We start from the raw sequence: 8,928 nt of genomic DNA on the forward strand, positions 1-8,928 counted from the left end.
GTGATTAAATAACCTGAAGTAGACCTACGAGTATCTACATCCCCTGCCATATCTGCATCTGTGTAGCCAACTAACAATGGTTGTCCGTTTCCTAAACCAAGTCTTAAACTGGAAGTGCCTCGAAGATATCTCATGATCCCCTTCACTGCATTCCAATGCTCTCTTCCCGGATTTGACAAGAATCGGCTAACTACACCAACTGCATGGGCTATATCTGGTCTTGTGCAAATCATTGCATATATCAAACTTCCTACTGCTGAGGCGTAAGGAACTCTTTCCATGTCTTTCTTTTCCTTATCTGTAGAAGGACATTGCTTTGTACTCAATCTGAAGTGGGTAGCAAGAGGAAAGCTAACCACTTTAGTGTTGTCCATATTGAACCTCTAAAGCACTTTTTCAATGTACTCCTCTTGTGACAAATATAACTTCTTGGCACTCTTGTCACGACTGATTCTTATGCCAAGAATTTTCTTTGCTGGCCCCAAATCCTTCATAGCAAATGACTTACTCAATTGCTTCTTCAACTGTTCAATCCTTGAAGCATTCCTGCCAACAATCAACATGTCATCCATATAATGCAGTAGAATAATAAAATCATCATCAGAGAATTTTTGAACAAATACACAGTGATCAGAAGTTGTCTTCTTGTAGCCTTGCTCCCCCATAACAGATTCAAACTTCTTATACCACTGTCTCGGTGCTTGTTTCAAACCATATAGGCTTTTCTTCAGCTTGCACACATAATCCTCTTTCCCTTTCACTTTGAAACCCTCTGGCTGCTTCATATAAATCTCTTCTTCCAAATCACCATGAAGGAAGGCAGTTTTCACATCCATCTGCTCAACTTCCAAGTCAAGACTAGTTGCTAGGCCGAGTGCTATACGGATCGATGACATCTTTACGACTGGAGAGAAGATCTCATCAGAGTTAATACCTTTTCTCTGACCGAACCCTTTGACAGCCAATCTAGCTTTGTACCGTGGCCGTGAAGATAACTCATTTTGCTTCTTCCTGTAAATCCACTTGTTTTCCAAAGCTCTTTTTCCTTTAGGTAGCTTCACTAACTCAAAGGTGTGGTTATCATGCAATGACTGCATCTCATCTTGCATGGCCTCAACCCATTCTGTCTTTTGTTCATCTTCTATGGCTTCTGCAAAACACTGGGGCTCTCCCCCGTCAGTCAATAACACATACTGCTCTGCTGAATACCGAGTGGAAGAACGTCGATCTCTGGCAGACTTCCTGGATGGAATCACTGGTGGAATCTCTGGCGCTGTCAACTGCTCATCAGTCTCAATATCTCCCTGAACCTGTAAGGGAACATCCACATCACATGTACACTGGTGGTCATCCTGACCATCATTCTCAACCTGAGATGGCAGATTCTTCAGAGGAGCTGGATCCATATCAGTCAAGATATCACCTTGTTGAGACATAAATTTCCCTGCTTTCTCAATATCCTGAATCGTCTGATCTTCTACAAACACGACATCTCTGCTTCTCACAATTTTTTTCTCAACTGGATCATAAAGCTTGTTCCCAAACTCATCTTGGCCATAGCCAAGGAATAGACACTGTCGCGTTTTCAAATCAAGTTTGGACCTTTCATCTTTTGGAATATGCACAAATGCTTTACACCCAAAAACTCGTAAACGATTATAGGATACATCCTTACCTGTCTAAACTCGGTCTGGCACAGCAAACTGTAGAGGAACACGGGGTGTAAGATTCAACACATGAACAACTGTGCTCAATGCCTCCCCCCAAATTTTTTTTGGCAATTGGGCTTGTGAAAGCAAACATCTCATTCTTTCAACCAGTGTCCTGTTTATCCTTTCTGCTACGCCTTTCAACTGAGGAGTTTTTGGAGTTGTCTTTTGATGCCGGATACCCTATTGTCTACAATACTCATCAAAAGGACCAGAATACTCTCCGCCATTATCAGTACGAATGCATCTCAGTTTCTTCCCAGTCTGTCTCTTAACTAGGGCTTGGAATTGCTTGAACACTGCCAACACTTGGTCTTTTGAATTCAAGGTATATACCCATAACTTCCTTGAATAGTTATCTATGAAGGTCATAAAGTATCTAGACCCACCAAGTGTTCTCGTCTTCATAAGGCCACACACATCTGAATGTACCAAATCCAGTATCTCTGACTTTCTCGAATGAAAGGAATTCTTGAAGGAGACTCTGCTTTGCTTCCCTGACAAACAATGAGTACACCTTTTCAGAAGTGTACTTTTCAGTCCACATAGTAGACTTTTCTTCCCTAGTAGAGCTAATCATTTCTCACTCATGTGAGCCAGTCTCTTGTGCCACAATTCTGTTGTATCATTATCCTCCATCGCATTAACAATGTCATTGGAGATCTTTGTTTGCAAAACGTACAGTGCAGAGTGCTTCATACCTCGAGCCACAACCATAGCACCCCTAGTGAGCTTCCACTGGCCATTACTGAAAATGCTGCAATACCCTTCATCATCAAGTTTACCTGCAGAAATCAAATTCAAACGAATGTTAAGAACATGCTTCACATCTCTGAGAACTAACTTCATGCCATTATTCATCTTCAGATACACATCCCCAATTCCAATGACTTTAACCAAGCCATTGTTGCCCATCTTTACTGTTCCAAAATCGCCAGATTTATAAGATGTAAAGAAATTCTTCCGAGATGTAGCATGAATGGAAGCACCACTGTCAATCACCCAACTAGTCTCATAGTATGCAACATTTATCATCTTATCATCATAAACAATGAGGAAGTCTGCAGGAGTGGTGGTAGCAACTCTGTCATTACCATCTTTGTTATCTTCATTCTTCGTTCCCTTCCCTTTCTCATTCTTGTTTTCTTTCTTCAATTGCCTGCAATATTTCTTGATCTGTCCCTTTTTCCTGCATTGATAACACTCAATATTTGCAAACTTGTTGGACTTGCTTCTGTTGTTATCTTTGTTATTCGGACCTCTGCTTTTACTTCTCCCCCTCTTTTCTGTAACTAAGATCTCTGACTGTGAAGAGGATCCCTGTGTTTTTCTTCTCATCTCTTCATTTAGCAAACAACTTTTGGCCATATCCATTGTGATTACACCTTCTGGAGCGGAGTTAGACAATGAAGTTCTGAACGTCTCCTACGAGTTCGGTAATGAACCAAGCAACCATAATCCTTGTATCTCATCATCAAACTTAATACCCATTCCAGCCGGCTGATTAATAATTCCTTGGAATGTATTCAGGTGATCAGATAAAGGAGTCCCGTCCTGGTATCTCAAAGCCATCATCTGCTTAATCAGAAACAATTTATTATTTCCAGTCTGTCTAGCATATAGCTGTTCAAGCTTACTCCATAGAGAACGTGCATGTGTCTCTCCACTAATATGGTTCAAAACATTATCATCTACCCACTGCCTGATATACCCACACACCTGTCGATGTAACAAAGTCCATTCCACATCAGATTTGTTTTCTGGTTTTTCAGCACTAAACACCGGTAGGTACTAATCTTTCACATAAAGAAGATCCTCCATTTTTCCTTTCATATGTAATAATTTGAACCATTTAAATTAATCATTTTACTCGTATTTGCTTCCATAACTCAAACTGCCAACCTGGCAATCTGTCAACCTAGAGCTCTGATACCACTTTGTTGGGAGAGATGACAATAAACAAATACAGCGGAATAATTCTTCTCCCTATATGCAAGCAAATATAGTATATCTCTACTTTTATATGTGCTGAAAATAATAGAGAGTAAATCAATCACACCAAGCCACAAGAACACAAACAATTTTTTACGTGAAAAACTTCCCCAGTGTGAGGAAGAAAAACAACGGGACCTAATCCAGTTAAAATCTCCACTATCAACCAAATAATGGGTACACAAAGGCTTCTCTAATCAAGCTTACTCCAAAATAATCAAGCTTAATCCTTTTCTCTGACTGAACCCTTTGACAACCAATCTAGCTTTGTACCGTGCCCGTGAACAGTAACTGGGTTTTGGTAGAAAAACGCAGGTTTTTCTATTCTGCCCAGATTTCATCAAACGTCCGATCCCGCTTCGTCCGTGGTTTGATCGAGCTGAAATTTGGAGGAGAGGTTCACGACTCAATGAGTTAAAATTTGAACGGTGAAGATCGGATTTTGAGCTCGAGAACAGTGATTCGTGCCTGTGAACAGTAACCGGGTTTTGGTATTGTTCTCTCCAATTCTCTTTATTTTTTACCAAGATTGTTGTTATCTTGATGAGATATTTTGTAGCCTCTAATTGCGATTAGAGAAAACTTTGTATACCCATTATTTGGTTGATAGTGGAGATTTTAACTAGACTAGGTCCCGTGGTTTTTCTTCCTCACACTGGGGAAGTTTTCCACGAAAAAAATTGCTTATGTTCTTGTGGCTTGGTGTGATTGATTTGTTTTCTATTATTCTTAGTACATATAAAAGTAGAGATATACTATATTTGCTTGCACATAGGAAGAAGAATTATTCCGCTGTGTTTGTTTATTGTCATCTCTCCCAACAAGTTTGACCACGTATTTCTTCATAAAACAGACACTAAGTCTGCATTTGACAATTACACCACCATTTATAAGTAATATTATAGGAAACTAAAAAATAACATTACCATTTGTAAAAAGGAACATCACCACTTAGGTAATATATAAGTGTGTGTATATATATATATATACATATACATATACAAGAACGCTTTGAACTCAAGGTACTTAATATATATACGTATATATAAAACATGTTGAATTGAGTTAGATTTATGTGTAGTTATTAGTTTTTCAACACTATGTAAATACATTTTTTTGATGGTGAAGGTGGTGAGTGTGACAATTAATATTAAATTTTGCCAAATTTTTTTCAAAAACATGTTAAATAATTTGTACTTAAGTGTATGTTTTTTTTAATATTTGGAAAAAAATAAAGTTGTGGCTCTTTTCATTATTATTAGAAACATCAAGTGTTTTGTTTGTTGTCTAAAGTTAATCCAAGTGACTTTAATTTTGGTTTAAATTCTTTAAATTAACATGTTAAAGTGTTTTTAGAATACTTTAATTTCAAATAATAACATAAATGATATGTTGAATTGAGTTGTGTTTATATGTGACATTACTTAGTCTGTATTATGTGCATATCTTATTTTGAGGATGAAGATGATTTATTTTGTTAATTTAGCTGTCAACAACCTTTACTATTTAAGTGGTGATGTTACTTTTTAGACTCCTATGATCGTGCTTATAAATGGTGGTGAAATGTTATTTATAAATGGTGGTGTAATTGGCTAAAAACAATCTCAGTGTCTGTTAGCTGAAGAATGATGTGGCCAAATATGGACTACTTAAAAATTACTGCAGGAAACTATATGGGAACCACATTCGCGCCCAAAAATCAATGGATTCATGTGATAAGTTCCTCACACCAAAATAAAGAAATGGTTAATGATACAATTAACTAATGGATTATGACTTAATTAGTCCATTGCTTAGATTCATCCAGTCGAAGTAACTAACAACTCCGCATTCAAGTAATAATATTATTAAATCATCAAAATTACTTCGATATGTCTTTTTTAATTTCTATCCACAGATTCTTTGTGAATTTATACTACTTTTGTTCTTTCATTTCTTTGTTTCGAATCGTTCTTTGACCTCTTCAAGTAAGAAAAATAGAATATTCAATCGATTTCTTAAAGAAGGGCCAGCATGCCCCTGCAAAGATGATGACCAACACTTGATCAATGTAATTATTTGACTAAGGAATTGATGGATAGAACCTATCCGAATCTAACCAATTCAGTGCTTCAGCTCTTGTTCCTCACTAGTTCAGTTTCAAATTTGAATAATATTGCCCTTTGCTACATTCTTCATATAGCATATTTTGAGGGCCCACGTAACGTGAGTGTGTTTATGATGCATGTACCCTCATTTTTCATTGATTTTCATTCTAATGATATAATTTTAGTACAAGTATGTGATCCAAAAGCTCTATTTATAGCTTACGAGCTTAGAGTACTTATCTGTTCTTTTGCATCATCCTCATAATATGTTGCACATTTTTTTTTTTTTTTTTCATTATTTGTCATTCGAAAAAAGTCCAATTTGAATTTGGGTAGGAGCATCCTGTTGTAGGGATCAGCCGATTGAATGAAGGACTGGAATAACCATCTTCAAAGGTTCTTTTTGTCTTGAAAAAGGACTTTAGGAATGTTCTATAGCTAGTGGAAAGAAAAAATGTATTGAAAGTGCGAGACTTGTAATTGAAAGAGCTATGGACTACTTGCTGGAAAGTAAGAAAAGTAAGTGTTGGACTTAAATTAGACATAATTGAAGTATATTATTGGAATGTAAAGATAAATGAAATGATAAGTAAAGATGTTGTATTGTTGTGTGTATTGAACATGATTTGCATATTAAGCCTAAATACTCTATTTATAGAGCCTTCTTGTAACAATTGGAAATGTGATCTTTCAGCCTTCTCTCAACGTTGACAAGTGTAAAATCATATTCTTCCGTAATCTACAACTGATAAATAGTGATTTTGGTGGTTGTATGCATGTTTGCAATCGTTTACCCACATTCTGGAACTGCCCAGATGGAAAGGCGATGGTTTCCAACAGCAGTTGAAAACTTCCACCTTGAAGGTTCGGAATATGCCACGTGTCTCATGTCTTCCTTAGTCTTCTCACAATATTGACACATGTAAGAACATGATGTCCCATGAATTACAACTTTGAATGAGTGATTTTGGTGGTTCAATTCCAATTGAAGGCTTCTAGCCACGTTCTGAAACTGCTAAATGGAATAGGCTACGATCTCTGAACTGCCTGTAATGGCCTCTAACTTGCAGGTAATTGTTTTCTTCTCTGCCTGCCATGTGTCCACTTAGAAAGTCACACGTCTTTCCAACTGTAAGTAACTGATTCCCTCTTTGGCTGACACGTGTCTTATTTAGCAGCAACTTTCCAACTATAAAAAACTATTTCCTTCTGCCATGTATCAACTTGGAAAGTCACACGTCCTTCCAACCGTAGGTAATTGCTTCATTTTTTGGCTGACACATGTCCCTGTGTAGTTACTTGTACTAAATGGCTACATTTTTCACATGTTGCTTCATGATTGAATATTATTTATATATCACTCTTCCAATTAGAAACGCTCACATTTCTAATCGGAAACGCTCACCTTTCCATTGGGATCGCCATGATAACCTTTCCAACTGAAAGATATTTATGGTATAAACAGGGACGGAGCCAATGAAGGCCTAGGGGGGGCACGTGCCCCCCTGAATTGGCCAGCAACCTATAATATATGTGGTAATTTAAAAAAAAAATTCCATATATATGAAAAAAATTATATAGTGCCCCCCTCAAATTTGTAGTTTCTAAAATTATATTTTTATTTTTTCTTTATTTTCTCTTTTACTCTCCACATTCTTAAATTTCCTTAGTAGAAAAAGTTAATTTTTTTTTCCTCAATTAAAACTTTTTAACTATTTCCTTTTAAAGTTTTCTCATTTTTCTTTCCTTTTATATTATAATATTTTTCTTCTTTTTTGTCTTTTGAATTTTATAGTTGTTATATACACACACACACACACACTCCGTATTTTTTTTTTTTTTTGGCAGTGTGCCCTCCTCACTTGAAATCCTGGCTCCGTCACTGGGTATAAACACAATGTATTATATTAAATCGAGTAATGGAATATATATTATAGTAAGAAATTCATAAACACTATAGTTGGATATGATTATTATTATTATTATTATTATTATTATTACATATATATATTTTTTTGGCCAGCATGCTTGGTGTCCATGAAATTCTTGCTCTTTGATAAGCAAGAGATCGAAAGTGATCTCTTGTTCACTAGTGAGTCACATTATACAAAATGACCTTTAGATATGATTGATAAATTACTCATGGTTCGTAATAGAAAAATACATATAAATAGAGCTCCGTCTTTCGATTGAAGGTATTAATTCTTATTTTTTTCCCTACATATATTTTTAGCTTTTGTATAAGTTATTCGTTGAATAGAACTTCATGAAATAATAATCATATATAAGTCTTGTCAAATTTAGTTCTGAAGATAGCCACTTTATCAATTTTGTCACAATTCATTTCAATCTTCATATGGTTCATATTTCATTTGTTTGATGGATAAAAATTTATATCTTAGACAACAAAATAGTTTAATTGACAATGGATCCAGTGGGACTATAATTACCTAAAGCAGGGTTGCAGTTTCATTGTTGGGATCAGCGGCTCCAAATGTCCATGCATCCCTATGATTACCAAATATGACAAACCAATATGTAGTTGCAAATTGGTGATTAAATTATACTTAACTTTTTGGGAAATTACCACACGGTCTAGAATGGTTGATCAGACCAATTACTATTTGATAAATAAAAATTAAATAAAATGTTATATATTTTTGACACATTTATGTTAAATGATGATCGGTACTAAGATCATTGATATGGATCAATTATCATTTTATTTAAGTATCAAGTGGTGATTAGCGTGGAAACAATGATTAAAATTACTTTATTTTGATTATTTTATTTATTATTTTAGTATGAGTCAATTAGTTCAATAGAAAAGAGCAATTAATTTTTTTTTTACTTTATGAATGGTAATTATGAAGTATCACTATTTTAATTACGATATTGTGGTATAAAAATGGCGATTAAATTTTCTACTAAAGGTAAAGATAAGATAGAATATAGGCTATATTACTTCTATTATTTTTTCCTTTTTCAACAATAAATCCCTATCCCATAATATATTATTACACAATGGTCAAGTCATATTAATGGGCGGGTCATGATTTGTAGCTGTTATGGCCAATATATTTATGTAATTATTATTATGTATTGTAATTATATAATTAAAAAATATATATACATATATA

Source organism: Cornus florida, unplaced genomic scaffold (genome assembly GCF_030987335.1).
Source record: "Cornus florida cultivar Cherokee Brave unplaced genomic scaffold, ASM3098733v1 CherokeeBrave_3.0.0_Hap2_Chr10, whole genome shotgun sequence".
Classification (NCBI taxonomy): domain Eukaryota; kingdom Viridiplantae; phylum Streptophyta; class Magnoliopsida; order Cornales; family Cornaceae; genus Cornus; species Cornus florida.